This window comes from Anopheles arabiensis, chromosome 3, assembly GCF_016920715.1.
Source record: "Anopheles arabiensis isolate DONGOLA chromosome 3, AaraD3, whole genome shotgun sequence".
Lineage (NCBI taxonomy): Eukaryota > Metazoa > Arthropoda > Insecta > Diptera > Culicidae > Anopheles > Anopheles arabiensis.
Genome location: NC_053518.1, coordinates 84,161,509 through 84,176,443, shown reverse-complemented (window position 1 = coordinate 84,176,443; position 14,935 = coordinate 84,161,509). Strand labels below are relative to the sequence as shown.

The 14,935-nt window shown below is 43.8% G+C and overlaps 1 protein-coding gene across 5 annotated transcripts in view; it reads right to left on the bottom strand.

The window, feature by feature from the left end:
• Nucleotides 1-14,935, bottom strand: part of LOC120902991 (transcription factor AP-2-epsilon) — a 134,862-nt gene that overhangs the window by 38,566 nt on the left and 81,361 nt on the right. The window lies entirely within an intron of this gene.

Genomic DNA, 14,935 nt, shown 5'->3' with positions numbered 1-14,935 from the left:
GCTTCTGCCAGTAGTGTATTCTGTAATGCTCCATCAGAAATTGGGTCAGCGCGTAGTTGATCCAGCGAGTAGCGATCGATTTCCGAAAGGGATAGTTGCGTGTGATCGACGGCGGTGGGGAGTAGGTAGGGGCATGGGCTCCCGGTTAAAAGGGCTCGTCAAAGTGGAGTAGAAAACAATGCTTCCATGCTTCGACCAGGAAGGTTGACGCGTACGAGCGAGCGAGAGGGAGCAATAATTAATTCAGTAATCTTGAATGATTGACGTAGCTCGGATTACTTGCAAGATTCGTTTTATTTTAGCTCTTTTTTTTTTGGGGGGCAAGAGGCTACTCCTTCCTGATCTCTTAACGCTACTTGATCGCGCGCGTGTGTGTGTGTGAGGAATAGACAAAAAGCACGAGCACTGTCCCGTGTGGAGTGGAACAGGAGGTGAAATTAAAAATCATCGACAATCGATCGATCCACACGCGAATGTCGAGAATCCGATAAACGGGGTGACGACGGTTTCGGAGCGAGAAACGGGAGCAAGCCAGCAAGCGTGTGCATGCGTGCAGAAACACAGCGTGCCAAAGAGCTTGTGGAAGCATGATGGGATAAAGGGAAGAAGGTTTGTTGGGGACGAAAAGTGATTAGAAAATTTGGAAACATACGATCGGAATAGAGTGGAGTTGAAAATAATAGGGAAAGATGTTAAGACAACGATCGTGAGTGGTGGTAAGGTTAAGAACGAATGGGAAGAACCCACAGTAAGAGGATAGCAAAAAAGATGACTAAATAAGTAAAATTTAATCAAACATAAATGAAGAGAATGAAAAATGTTATTTAATCTGACATACTTTTCTATGTAAAATATGGTTTAACATATTAACCAATAAGAATAATGCTCATAATTTAACGAAGGAAACGATGCATGAATAGTAAAAAGCAGAGAGCTAAAATATTAAAATAAAACAAAATGGTAACAAATTGTCATGTGAAACTCTTCCTTGGAAAATACAATCAAATGCATTTAAATAAAAACTACAGTAAAAAAAAACTTAAAAAGTGACATTGTGAAAATAATGATTGCAATAATATCAGAAAAGATAGAAAAGTTAAACAAATATGCCAGCAATTTAAATGGTTTGTTTGATGTATTAAAATCAACAACTACGAAACTCGCGTCCCGGGAAACTGCTGCATCACTACTTTTCGTATGAGTTCAGCCAATTGAACTGCTCTGTTCACACTGTCGGCAGTTTGATGCGAGATTGAGTTGTGCTCCCGATCTCTCTATCCCTCTCTCTTTCCTATTCAGATAGATCAAGCTATTCTTCCTCTATCCGCTGTGTGTCACTTGTGAAAAGCTCTGCATTTTACAAAATGCAAATCGCCGATGCCCTATCCCTTTCGGAGCGTCCGAAAACCCTCCCCCAAGATGAAGACGTCGACAGAAAAAGGCCCCATCGAGAAAAGCCTCCTGAAGGGTTCAAAAGGTCGCCACTGCTGCCTGCGCACACTCGGTGACTCGGCGCTGAATAAATCAGAAAGTGCCAAACCGCGCGCACACCGTGAGGGAGGTACGGCCGTGGGGAATGCCCGGTATCGGGATCGAACTTACGTCGTCATCGTCGTGCAGGGAACTGCGCTCATCATCAATCAAAATCAATTGGCTTTTGCTCAGGTCATCGTCGGGACAGTCGGCGGCGGTGGCTGCTGGGCCGGCGGTGGAGCTGTTCGGTGTGCCCGGCGTTGCGTGACTGCCACCGTGAGCGATGCCCCGTTGGCTGCCGGTCAGTTGCTGCTGCTGCTGCTGCTGGTGGCTGGCGGTGCCGACGGTGTGGTTGTTGTTGCTGTCACTTCTTCGGTTATTGTTGTTGTCACCGATCAGCTCGGTACAGTCCATGCCGCCATGGTGATCGTCGTACCCGTGGTGCAGCCCGTGCAGTGTGTGATGGTGATCATGGTCGTGATGGCCGGACGGCTTCATGATCTCCATGTTGTTCTTCAGGATCTCGTTCAAAGACTGATGCCGCAGGTCGGTGATTTGTATCTGACCCGGGTCATGGTTTTGCTGCTGTTGCTGGTGATGCTGATGCTGTGGTTGCGGCTGCTGACCGAGTTCAGCGATCTCGTGCTGCGGTACGTTATTGTTCTTCATGGTGCCGGTGCACAATGTTCACAAATCAAAAAGGTTTTGTTTTGCGATTGAAACCCCACTCAGCAATCACCATGCGACTCCATCGAGTAAAGCGGAGCCGGCACAAGTAGTTTGGCACAATTTGAACCGGGTTCGATGTTGAATCGATGTAATAAAGTTACGAATACAAAATAGCTTAACTAACAAACGAACGGGTTCATTACTTTATATCAGCAAAATAAGGCACATCAAATTCACTTATAAATGCGAAACATTACACATGGCAACACGGTAGCTATACGATACGTTCCTTAATGCACACATACGCATATGGCAGTGTATGTGTGCGTTTGTGTGAATGTGTTTGTAAAAATATGCACCACAAAAACAAAAAATCACACCACACTCAAAACGGACACGGAAATGGCACTGGAGATTTCATGCGATAGCCCGAAAACCAGTAACGAAAGACATCAACGCGCGCGGGATGAAGTGACGTTACAAGCGACGAACCTCCACGTTCAAATCACTGGTCCAGCAGTTGCGTCCGGATCGGGTTTAGAGGAAGCAGTTAAGATAACACTTATTAGCACGAGAGAAAGGACGGACAGCCGGTGGGATTGGTGTGAACGATTTCGTACAGAAATTCCATCGCAGAGATTGATAAATCTAGTTGTATTACACAGCCAACTCGCAAAAAAAAAACAATCGAAAAAAGATGTCCGTCCGACACACGGAAAAAGAAAAGGCGCTGTCTTGCTGTGAAGCAGGTGCAAATAAATATAACCAAACAGCAAAAAAAAAGTGGAGGGTGGAGGCGAAAAGAGTGGAAAAACCACACGCGAAACCCGCGAAACCGATCACGCCGATGCGTACGATCGAAAGATCGCATGTAAACTAGTGGCCATCGGGTCAGCGGCAAAGCCCCGGAGCGATTTTCCTGGATGCCGGGTCGTCGGGTTCGTCGCTTGTGTCGAACCTCTCTTCACGCGCCTGCTCTTATGCTGCCGCTGCTGGCTAACATAATAGGCTTAAGGAATTGCTCTCGGTTCGCTCCGAAGCGCGCTCTCTTTACGAAACCGAAATGTTGTCTCTCTCTCTCTCCCTCTCTGCTTTTAGGATCGTGTTTCGTTTCGTGCAGGGGTTTATGCTGGAGGCTGTAGCGTTTTTGCTTCTTCGCGCCGTCTGCGAGAGATGAAGAAAGCATGCGAGATTCGATTCATTCGCGTCGCGCATGTGGCGCACGAGCGGGCCTGTATACGTACCGCGCGGTACGATAAAACACACTTGATCGATCGTTCACCTGTGACAAATTGACTCAATTGTGTTCAACCCCGCTGCACGCTTTTCGGGCTTTGCGCGGGAGGGGCATCGTGGGAATCTTCAGACTAAAGGGGGTTGGATGGGGCTTTTGGATTTTCGGTGGTTCGGTGGCCGGGGTGTGCGTTTGTGACGACGATCAGTCTTGCTCGTGCGCTTGGGCGCTGGTTTCGTTGCTGCTGGCAGGCCGTGGCCGGTGCTGACCCACATACACTCGCTCAATCGAAGACTTATCTCGCACACAGTGTGGGGGGATATTTTAGATACATTTTTTGTTGCCTCGCTCGATCTGTTTTGTCTGTTTAGGTGTAATATCTTTGCCGGTGCAAACAACAGTACAGGAGAGAGAGAGAGAAAAAAAGCCAGTACTAGCACGCGTTCGGTCAAGGTGACGATCAGCACAAAGGGGCAAGTTGTGCCGTTTTGGGATCGGAAGACGAATCCTACGGGGAATCCTACGGGGGCACCAAAAGGAGGATCGTACGCAACGTTTGATAGCGCGTGGGGCGCGTGTACAAGCGTGATACAATTGCCAACGCCTGTAGAAATTGTGCGCCTCTCGAGGAGATGGCTTTCGAGTGGCGAACGCGCACTTGAGGCAGATTTCTGTACCACTTTAAAGGGGCTTCGTATCCCAAATGCTTAGGGACGGGGTGGTGGTGGTGTTTGGGTGACAGAAAAATGTGTGTTAAAATAACAGCGAGCGTAGATGGATGTGGACGTGGATGGGCCGGGCTGCTCGAAATGATTTGAAGAGGAGCGTTTCGGGAAGGTGGATTAGTGTGGCGTTAAGATGGGCGAGAGTATCGGGTATCGTTTTGAAGACGTTTGGCAAAACAAGTAATACATTTTATAGTTTAGGATAAAGTTTTTTTAGACTTGAAGTTTTGCAGATTTGCTGATCTATCAAATGTTTGCAAAGAATTTACAAATTTTTATATATTTTTATATTCCTTATTCAAGATATATACTATCCCATCAGCTATTCAATACTCTTTTTTATAGAACAAGATTGAATTGCTATGGCTTGATTGTTAAATTTTGATTTTTATTCATTTCTCGGTGAGAAGGTTTTTATTGAATAAAATCAAATTAGAAAATAATTCGTCAATTTTAATTGTTTATTTTTATTTTTGATAATTCAAAACATGATTCTGTTGGAGTTTTATGACCGTTTGAATTACAGAAAAGTATGTGAAAAATACTTCGACTAAGCTTTTTCTGCTCTTTGTTTATTTATTTTTCGTCTCACTAGTACTCATTCACGACAAACTAAACGAAAGCGTCAAGTGATGGTACATTTTACTGCTGCACTCGCCAAATTAAGCGAGGAAGCGCAACCGCAGCGCTTTAGTCTCGAAACGATTAATGCTAATGTATGCAACTGCATATGGTGGTACCGATGGGGCGGTACCATTTCGCTGCTTCCTGCCTGCACTGGAACGCTCCACACAACTGAACGGCTTTTTTAACTGCGGCTAAGAAACTGCACCACAAGAGTGCGTTTGGAGAGCATTCGTCAGCCTGGAATGCATCGAATGCACCCGTTGCTGGCCGTACGCAAATCCCCATCCCGAACGGTGGCAAACTGCAAACTGATATTAATTAAAAAGAGTGAGAGAAATCATCAGCACCAAGCTTGTGCTGGCTGCTGCTACTCCGTGGGTGCAATTAAAGGAATATTTGGACGCACAACAACAAGCGACTTGATTTTTTTTAATTGCGTTTTGGCTGCAGCCTTCAAAGCAAAGAAAGGAGACGAGAGTTGCGATAAGAGCTCGGTGTGTATGTTTTGCTTTTCAACTTAATTATCGCACCGCACTCGTGGCTGTGATGCTACTGCTGCTATCGTATCGTTTTTGAAAGGTTACGATTGAAGTTCGTCGTAAGGTTTTTCGGCGCGAGCGCGCGCGGTAGCTTTTGTAGGTTTTTGGCCTGCTGGAATGGTGCAGAAGGCACGCGCATTGGTGGTCGTGTGGAAAGTGTCAAATTTAAGTGCCCAAAAGCCGGTACGGAGCCCGTCGGCGTGCATCTTCCAAGATTGTGTGTGTGTTTTTAAAACCGTTTTAACGTTGTGCGAAATCGTCGTTAGCAGGCGATAAGCGCACTGATCGTTTGGATCTGTCCCCATACTACGTGAGCGGTGTGGTAGCTACACATATGATGAAGCTGTAATACTTTGACGATGGAAAAATGCTGTTTTGAAGCAGTTTATTTTGGGAAGAGCTATCGAAAAAAGCTCAAAAAAGACATGGCGGAAAGAGAAAAAGAAAAACGATAACGCGCTAATGTGAAATATCTACTCAACACTTATGCCGGTAACTGCCTCGGCAGCGGCGTGTGCCGACGCAATGAGGATGACATTTCAATTTTAATTAACGTTTTGATAGCGCGCGCGTGCACCAGTTCCAGTGGTGGATTAGATTAAAAAGGGACTGGGCGTTCGGGGAGCATTATGGTTACGGTATTTTCATACCGCGCGGCCAATCTCGATTGGACTCAATTTTGCTGCCCTCCAGCCCGCGTGATAGTGCGGAGAAGAAATGAAGGTGCCTTCTTTTTAGTTTTATTGTCGCATGCAGCAGGCTGCACATACAACTTTACTCTCCAGCAGCTCCTAGCCACACGGCAAAACGGTTGAAGCAACCAGGGGAACAAACACCTTAAAGCGAAGAGCACAAAAATAAATCCAACCTATATGGCCCGGTACCACCCCCCGGGCCGGTCCAAATCCGATCGATGCGAGCTCTTGCAAGATGTGCAACAAAAGAATGTATTGAATGCGCTAAAAACCACACACAGACCAAACGTCTAAAGCGCACGAGCACGCGCACACGCTTCGAGTTAGTTGGTCATTTTGGTCCGGATCCGGTTGGGGGTTTTTGTGTTGGGCTGGTGTTGCTGTTGTTACCGAGCCGGTCGGTCGTAGTTTAATCGTACCCAGAAAGAGCGTAATGCCAGGGGCGATTAAGGCGACAGAAAAATGTGCAAAAACAAAAACAGCAAGCAGCGAACGCTACACACACCTTCCACGATAGGAATGGGTCACAGTCCAGCATGTAGTGAACCAGCGGGTTGAACGGGAGGACGCCCCTTTTAAGGGCGTCTCGGGTGACCAAAGCGGCAGCAGGGATCACGCACGGGAAGCTCGGTTGGTGCAGATTTGTTGGGCGCAAAAATTGCCAAAGAGAGTGCCTTTTTCCTCTGCAAGCAACTCCGAAAAACGCATTCCGACTCAAGCGAGCTGAACTGCGGCGTGTGCGCTTCAGGTTCCGTTTTCTTTCGCCTGCAAACACACAAAAGACTGCAAGCGACGAACCCCCTTTTTGGCGAACCCGATGTCATCTCTACAAAGTCGTGTGGTGTGGTGGCGGAAGTATTTTCATTCATAAATTCGCTCACGATATGGAGCGTGATCGTGTGTGTGTGTGTGTGCTGTGCATATTTAGCTTCGAAAGGTGAGGATAATGTCGGTGTCGGAAATCGGCATAAAGCCTCGCCTCCAGCGACTCTGACTCGCCCTGGTGCCCTGGTGCCAATTATTGTTATCCCAAATTTCATTCATCGTTGTGAAAAGGGTGTAGAGGAGCTTCAATGTTCGAACCACTTCTTCCTCGTCGGCTTCACGCTTCGCTCCTCGAAAGGGGCTCGAAATCTTTGCTGAAATTCATTTTGTAATCATCAACTCGCGGTGGTCTTTCCGCTGGTTTTTTGCTGTTCTCGGGCAACGCGCTTCGCCGATCGAACATTCAAATTAATAACAACAGGTAAATGGCACCCACCACCCTACCCCAAGCCTCTCTCCTGTCTATCAGCTTGCAGCTGTATTAAACGATGAAGAGAAGGAGCAGGAAAAAAGGGATGATTCGAAAGCAAAACACAGCAATCTGACCGGGCGAGAGAGAAAAAAAAAACGGAAAATAAACGCACCGCGATGAAACATAAATATGACACAACGAAATATGGACCCGCGCCGGGGCGTTTGTTGCGGCACCGGAAAGGCATCTCGCTTTGCGGTGCGGCTTGTAGAATTGTACGCTTCGGTTGTAAAAAAAAACCCCAAGGTGGAGATACTTGAGTTTCCTGGCTACGGAAGATTGGGCTTGGCAGTTTGGCAGTAGTGTAGTCGTCATTTTTTTTTCGCTATCCTTTTCGTTTCTTTCTCTCTTTCCCTTAATTCCCTTGGTCAAGAAGATTTAATCACATTCTGAGTTTGTGTGTGTGTTTTTGTTTTAATGCATGCTTAATTCAAACCGGTAGAAAAGATGGTGGGACAGCGCCTTTTTTGCTTTTGCTGCCCTGTGTTTGCACTTGCTAAGTGCCAAAATTTCACCGTAATGTTCTTCGTTTAAGTAGCCGTTTACTGTGTGTTTATATAGTGGTTTTGGGTCGTTTGGGCAAGCACAGCACCGGGGATGGCAAACCCGTGGGTATGACTCTTTCCCCGTTTGTGGAAAGCTAACGGCGAGATGGGACGAAACGGTCGAATGATGATTATTCTCGCTGTCCAGTGCGAGCTTTCTTGTAGAGTGTAATGGTTTTCTGCTATGGGCTGGAGGAGAAGGGAATGGTAACGCTATAACCTGGACTAGAAACAAATTTCATTAGCGAGATGTGTGTAGAGTCATGTAGCGCAAGGTGGGGCAAGCGTGAGCACTTGACGTTGTTTCGTTTGACGAAGAGGCGTGTGGTTGTTATTTGAAGTTTTATCAATTTTTCTACAAAGCCCATAAGTAGTAATTTGTAGGCTATTTTGTATAATTGATAAAACAATTAATATTGAAACTTTCTGAATTAATTTATATACAACAGTATCAACATTATTTAAATGATCTATGTTGTTAATTTTGCTTAACTATGGAATGTATTAAAAATGAAAAATGAAATAAAAATATCGTTAAATCGTTTAAAATCGTGTGACCAATTTTTAATAAAATGATTTCATATTTGAAATATTAGACATTCTATTACAGTCTACTTTTTAATTTTGTAGTATACATTTCTATACCCGTAATGGCTTTAGGCATATGCACACAATTACCCCCGCTTACTTTAAACGAATATTAATAGCACGCTGTGTCCCTGTCCACGTTTACATCGGTTAGGTCTTTGGTCTAATAAAAATCACTACCAAACTCTTATTAAACTATTAACCCTCTTTCAAGCAAAGCAAATTGAAATAGGCTTCACCCTGCTTCAGTTTTCAATCAACGGCAGGACCTTCTTTTATGTACTTTACCACTTGATCCGTGTTCTCTTATTACGCGACGCGTAAAACAACATCAAACACCTTGCCAGTACCATGCCAGAGTATTTAATTTGTGAAACTGTGCAATTGTAGCGCAGGACGGTCCGTCCGTACAATTATCTGGACCCTCCTATGTGCTCGTGCGATCGCTTCTAGCTCGCAGAATCGCCATTCCCACCGGCCGTCCCAGCTAGATTGCTTTTGAGCTTTATTGGAAGCAATCGAGTCGAATGTGTTGCATTTACTTTGAAGTGATCTTCTTCGGGGTGGATACAGTTTGTGTGTGTGTGTGGTGCCATCCCGCCAAGCTTTGCTTTTATGCTTAATGAACTAGCAACTCTGTCCTCCGCTACGTTCTGCAGCGAAATTGTCCCTCCGGTATTGGAATAGCTTTACCTTCACCACACCAATGCGAGAGGAATGACAAAAACGTACTAAATTACATTCAAACTGGATCTTGGATCGGTGGTTTTGAGGAAAGGACAAACAAAAAAAAAAAACGTACACACCTATACGCTGACGCGTTTAGTTGGAGGTGTGCGAAAAAGTATCTCTAACTACCATTCGATACCATAGCGAGTTCCCTGTTGGCGTGCGACGCTTCAACACCTATCGCTGGCACCTCTGTCTCCGTCCGCGGAGAGACTTACCATGCGAGCAATAATTTATGAGCCCTTAAAAGGAGCCAACACTCGAATTAAAAGCCCGTTACAAATAGGGTAAATACAGCAAGCGAAAAACGCACACAAACAGAGTGAGAGCGGGAGGAACGTGTCATGCTTCATGAACTTCCCAAAGGTGCTGATTGTTTGACAAAGCTTCGTAATTCATTAGAAACAGAAGAGCGTAAGGGGAAATTTAATTTCTGTAATCTTTTTCTTCTCCAGATGAGCTGATCTTCCTTTTCCTGCTGCCACCTTTCGTAATCATAACAGTACGGTGGAAGATTTATCGTAATGCCATTCCGTTTGCTAAACTCTGACCAAAGTGATATGGAACGCTTCCCCCAGCAGCCCGGACCTGCGTCCGCAACACACGCTCCATAAATGCTTAATTGGTTGTAAAAACCGTTCTTCTATCGGGGTTTGGTGCGTTGCGTTTTGCCGGGCGCAATTTTCAAACGTAAAACAAGTCATGTTAAATTATTAGCCAAAGCAGCATTACTTTTGCGAGGAGTGTATCGCGGGGTGGGGCGGCGTGTGGGTGGACGCGCGCGACAACATAACACCACACCGCAACGGCACATTGAGGAGGTGTACAGGTGACCCAATCAATGGAGGCTGACCGCATGTGCGCTTGCTGTTATTGCGTGTGCGAGATCATTCAGGCTTCACTACTAACAACAATCACGCTTATTTCGTGATCATTCATTTTTCATACCACGAGCGCACACCCGTGAACACGTCGCCTGGTGGACTGGACTGGATTTCAACGGGGTGGGCCCGAACGGCGTTCGTCACCGTGATTCTATCGATTTCGCGCTGTTTGCGCTCGCGAATCGGAACGAATCGTTTTTCGGGAGGCTGTGTTTTGTGTTTGGCCAGTGATTTGCTATTAATTTTAAGCGAATAATAAAGCAGATGAATGGTTTTTTGGCGGGTGCCCCCTGGGGGAGTAGGAGGGTGAATGGTAAAAGAAAGGAGCGATGGGTTGGTGCGCTTTCGATTCGATTTACTAGTTCGGGAATGGGGTGGGTTTTGTTGGGGCGGGCATGACAAACAAACGACGGAAGGCATGACAAACATTACGTGAAGGTAAAACGAAATCTGTTGTGCAAAAGTTTCAAATTTTATACCTAAACTAGAAGAGGCTTTTGAGTATAATTAAACAACAACTACAACTATGGGTCTTTCTACTTAATTTACCTTTCAAAATTGATTAGTATTAGGATGATTAATTCTTTGCTTAAGGTTATAAAGGTTATTAAAACAGCCACACGAAAAGGTTGTAAGGATTATTTACTTCATAGTAACGAAGTATGACAAATCTGTTGCATCATTTTCAACAATGGTTATGCAAAGGATTGCGTACTAAAATGGCTGTTGCTGTTGACACATTTTATCTTAAAATTTAAACAACCAACAAAACCAATCAAATTTTGGTAGTATTTATCAGTTAATAATCTAATATCTATAATAGTTATGTTTTAGAATAGATCTTTTGGTTTGCACTTGATTAACTTTGGTTGACTTACAGAAAAAATGTTAAATTGGCCTGATTGTAGCCAAATAATCCATGAATTATTTAATTTCCATATTTTTGCTTTAATAACCCCTCTTTTAGGTTGAAAATGATAAATATTAGATCAAAGCAGTTTTTTTATAACACTTGAGATGTCAAATCCGATTAAATACAAGGATAATATGGTGCATAGGTAGTTAGGCCGATGGTACAGTCGTCAACTCGAATGTCTCAACAACATGCCCGTCCTGTGTTCAAGCCCTGATTGGACCTTGTCCCCATACGCAGCTCTAGATTATCTTGTTATGGGTAATTCAATAAGTCACTGAAAGCCAAGTCCGATAGTCGGTCCGGCAGGCCTTGGCCAATAATGGTTGTTGTGCCAAATTAGAAGAAGAAGAAGTCTGATGCATAGATATCCACAAAGATAATACTGAGAAAAGCAAGAAGAATTGAGGAAATTATTGATCACACTGGGTCTTGACATTGGTCATTCAAATTAATAAAAAAGAACCATTAAAGCATGAGATCAAAAACTAAACTTGCTCAGAAAATACTAAAAGATAACTGGTGGCCTTCCACACGCTTGTACCAAAACAAAAAAAAATGATATGAATCTAATTGGTAAAATGGAAAAAGTTATAGTAAGAGTAATAGTTTTTCAATTAGAGGCCAAACAATCTTCGTGTCCCAAAATATTGAGTAATTAATCAGGGGGTCGTTATACTCGTGAAAATACGATAATTCGCTTACTTCTTCTTGTAGTTCTCCCTTTTAAACTAGAGCATGCCGAAAAGCTGCTGCAAAACAAAACTGTGGGCTGGAAGCGTTCAGCTGTACTACAACATCACACCTTCCAACCATTTGGTTTGCAGCAAACTTTGCTACAATGTCCGACACGTATGTCATACTCTACATACAATGGGGCGGCTAGATGTCTGAGTACGCGCACCCAGCTATTCCAGCACACCGTTTGCGTTTCCGTGATCGTGATCTTTCAGCAAAGCGTTTGTATGTTTCACATCATCTGACTCCCTCCCTGCAAAACGCACTCTCCCACGGCAAGCCACACAACAATGTACAAAACACACCTGACCGACCTGCCGCCAGACAAACATTTTCACGCTCACCTAAATGTCACTGCCAGGATCGTTGAGCGCAAGCGGCAGAAAAGAATAGTTAACACGGGCAGGGTAATTACAAGCAAACGCGTGACAAGCCGCCTCAACACATCGAAGCAATCCGTCCCCGAAACATGTTTCCTGTACATGTCACATGTCATGTACCAAAAAACCCCTGTCATCCACCCACCCCGCTTCTTTCGTGGCATCCAGTGGTCCAAATCCCGAAGCGTGATCGAACCGTGATTTATTGACTGCCAAAAAATGGAACCCCAAATGGCAATCAATCTGGGGAAGAGCAAAGAGGAAACAAAAACCAGAACGACACTTAAACCGAAAACCAACGTGAGCGCAGGGCATCAAAAAGCCAGCAGGGATGCTGCCGATGGGAGTTTGATTTGGAGTGTTGTGTTGTTTTCGGAGGAGCCGGGGTCGGATTTTGATTACTCCGAGATCAAGTGTGCGCGATACAAATCTTGCGCTGCCCCGAAGAGCGTTACATTCGCGCGACATTCGCGCTTGCACGTGTTTCTTCTGTTCGCACTATTAATGGTAACAACAGTTAGCCAAAGCCGTTTTGCGCCGGGAGCAGCCGTTCCTTTCCACGGTGAATGGAGCTGATAATTGAGCATTTGTGGCCGGGGTTTTTGCACCATGCCGTCCATTTATCTCACTTTATTTCCTCCCGAAAACGAGCGATCGAAACAATCAGAAATGTCAAAACAATCCCCGCCCTGTCGTGGCCCCCTCTCGAATGAGGGACTCCAGCAGGCTTGGGACAGTACATTTATGTTGCCCGCGACATCCCAAAAAACCTGCTTCAAACCTGGGGTGGGGAGATGGGGAGTTTTTTTGTTGTTGTATTCCTTGAAGAGCAAAAAGCAAACTGCCACCGACCGACGGGTCGTCTGGGATGTCTGTAAATAATTTCGAATGTGCCAGTAAATTAGCTTTTATTGGGCCGCGTACGCGGTTTGCGGAATTGAAGAACCAAGAAGGGGAGGGGGAGGAGGGGGACGGTTGGGATGCTAGATGTGTGTTGTTGGTGATGCGAAAATTCATGTTACCGGACAGTAATGCTAACCAGCGCGCGCGTGGTTTTGGGGTTTGCGATCAACGGTGTAGGTGCCCGCGTTCTCCCGCGCGAACTTTCTTTTCCAGCGGTTCTGATGAAGATCTTTGGTGGTTTGAAAGGGGTAGTTTTGGCCAATCACACACACACACACACACATACACACATAAACATATCCGTACATTCCCTTGGAACCCTGGTGCGTTTCGGCGAATGTTTAACAGCGGCCCATTCCGGCCGGTCGGGGGCCCACCAGTCTTAACGAGCTGGTCATTCTCGTAAAAATTTCACCAACAATCGGCAATGACACGAATCACACACAAAAATACGCCAACAATCACACCATACACACGCACGCTCGCTCCACTTGTCTTCATTTTCGGGGATCGACGAGTAGCATCTTTCTTTCCTTCTTTTTTGGTTCGTGAGATTGGTCACTCCCGCGGTTTTTGCTATGAAGACGAGCGGTGCATGAAAAAAAAAAAATGGTACAAAACCGGAAGAGACTCTGCCGGCGCGGTGGGAACATTCCGTTCCTCTTCCTTGTGGTTTGCAAGCTTGACAAAATGGGCTTGTCACATACTTTGGTGACAGTTGTTTTAATTTGGTGGTCATTATGATGATCGTTTATGGAATTCATAGAAATGCATCATGTTTAAGAATGTTTTAATGGTGGTAAATTGGTAATTTGGCCTTAGGAGAGTAGCTTAATAAGATGTAAAACAGTACTAGTTTGCTTCATTTTCTATCGAATATTTGCTTTTACTTCCCTTTGTCTGTTAAAGCTCAAGTTTCTTGACAAAATGTTTTGATTTTGCTAGATATCTCACTTATTTGTCCTTTTTAGAGCCTTTTCAACATTGTGTATTTCTATTGTTATATTTCATTTTTTTTAAGCTACATTAAGTTTTGAATAATGATATTCTTTATAATTTTAACATGACATTTAAATGTCAAGGTTTTAGAAAAGTAAAAAAATGTAGGAAAGGGTAATTTTCTTTTCACAGACGTTGTGGTGAATTGTGGCTTTAACTCACCTTTTTGTGTTTCTGGCATTAATTTTTTCTGTCTCATATATTTTCACCAACCAGTGTCATATTTTTTGCATCTAAGGCATCAAATTTCAGTTTAAAGTCAGGCAATTGTTTTGTTTAATAAATTTAACCTAATTTCTAAAACTGTGTGTTTCAAAATTGTTCAATTTATCTCAAGTATTTAAAACTTTAATTGATAAAATTGTAAATACTAAAGTTGCTACGCCAATTTCTGAAGTAGAAGTAGAATAAAAACAGTTGGCATTAATATTTCCAGGATCAGGCGTTAGTTTTTCACTCAAAAAAACATTCAAATTACACGGCTTTTGTAAAGTTAGTGTGATTTTTCATAAATCTGCTCAAATACTTTGTAAAATTATGATTGTTACAAGAGTAAAGAATAGTTGACTTACAAACAAAAATATGTTCATTAGAGTTAAAAATTGATGCATAATGCCAAAAATGTATGCCTAAGAGCGAAAATTCGGTGGTAAGGACTGTATTGTTTGGTAGAATAATGGTCCTTCGAACCGGATCTATTCCAAACTTTTGTAGCAAGGAAGTGCTCAAAAATCTGTTAAAGCATTGAAATGAGCCATAATAACTATGATTTCACCTTTACTTTACTTTCCTTTATGTACTAATCAATTACAATCATACAAACCACTTTCTGAGTAGGTCTCAGTATCTTGTTTCATTTTCGTAAAGAGATTTTAACATCATTTACAATATGAAAATAACAAAAAATTAATTTGTAGCGATGATAATTTTGAATAAATAGGAAATCATTCTTGATATTAAGTTTCTATTCTGCAAAAATCCGCCTTTACAAAATGAG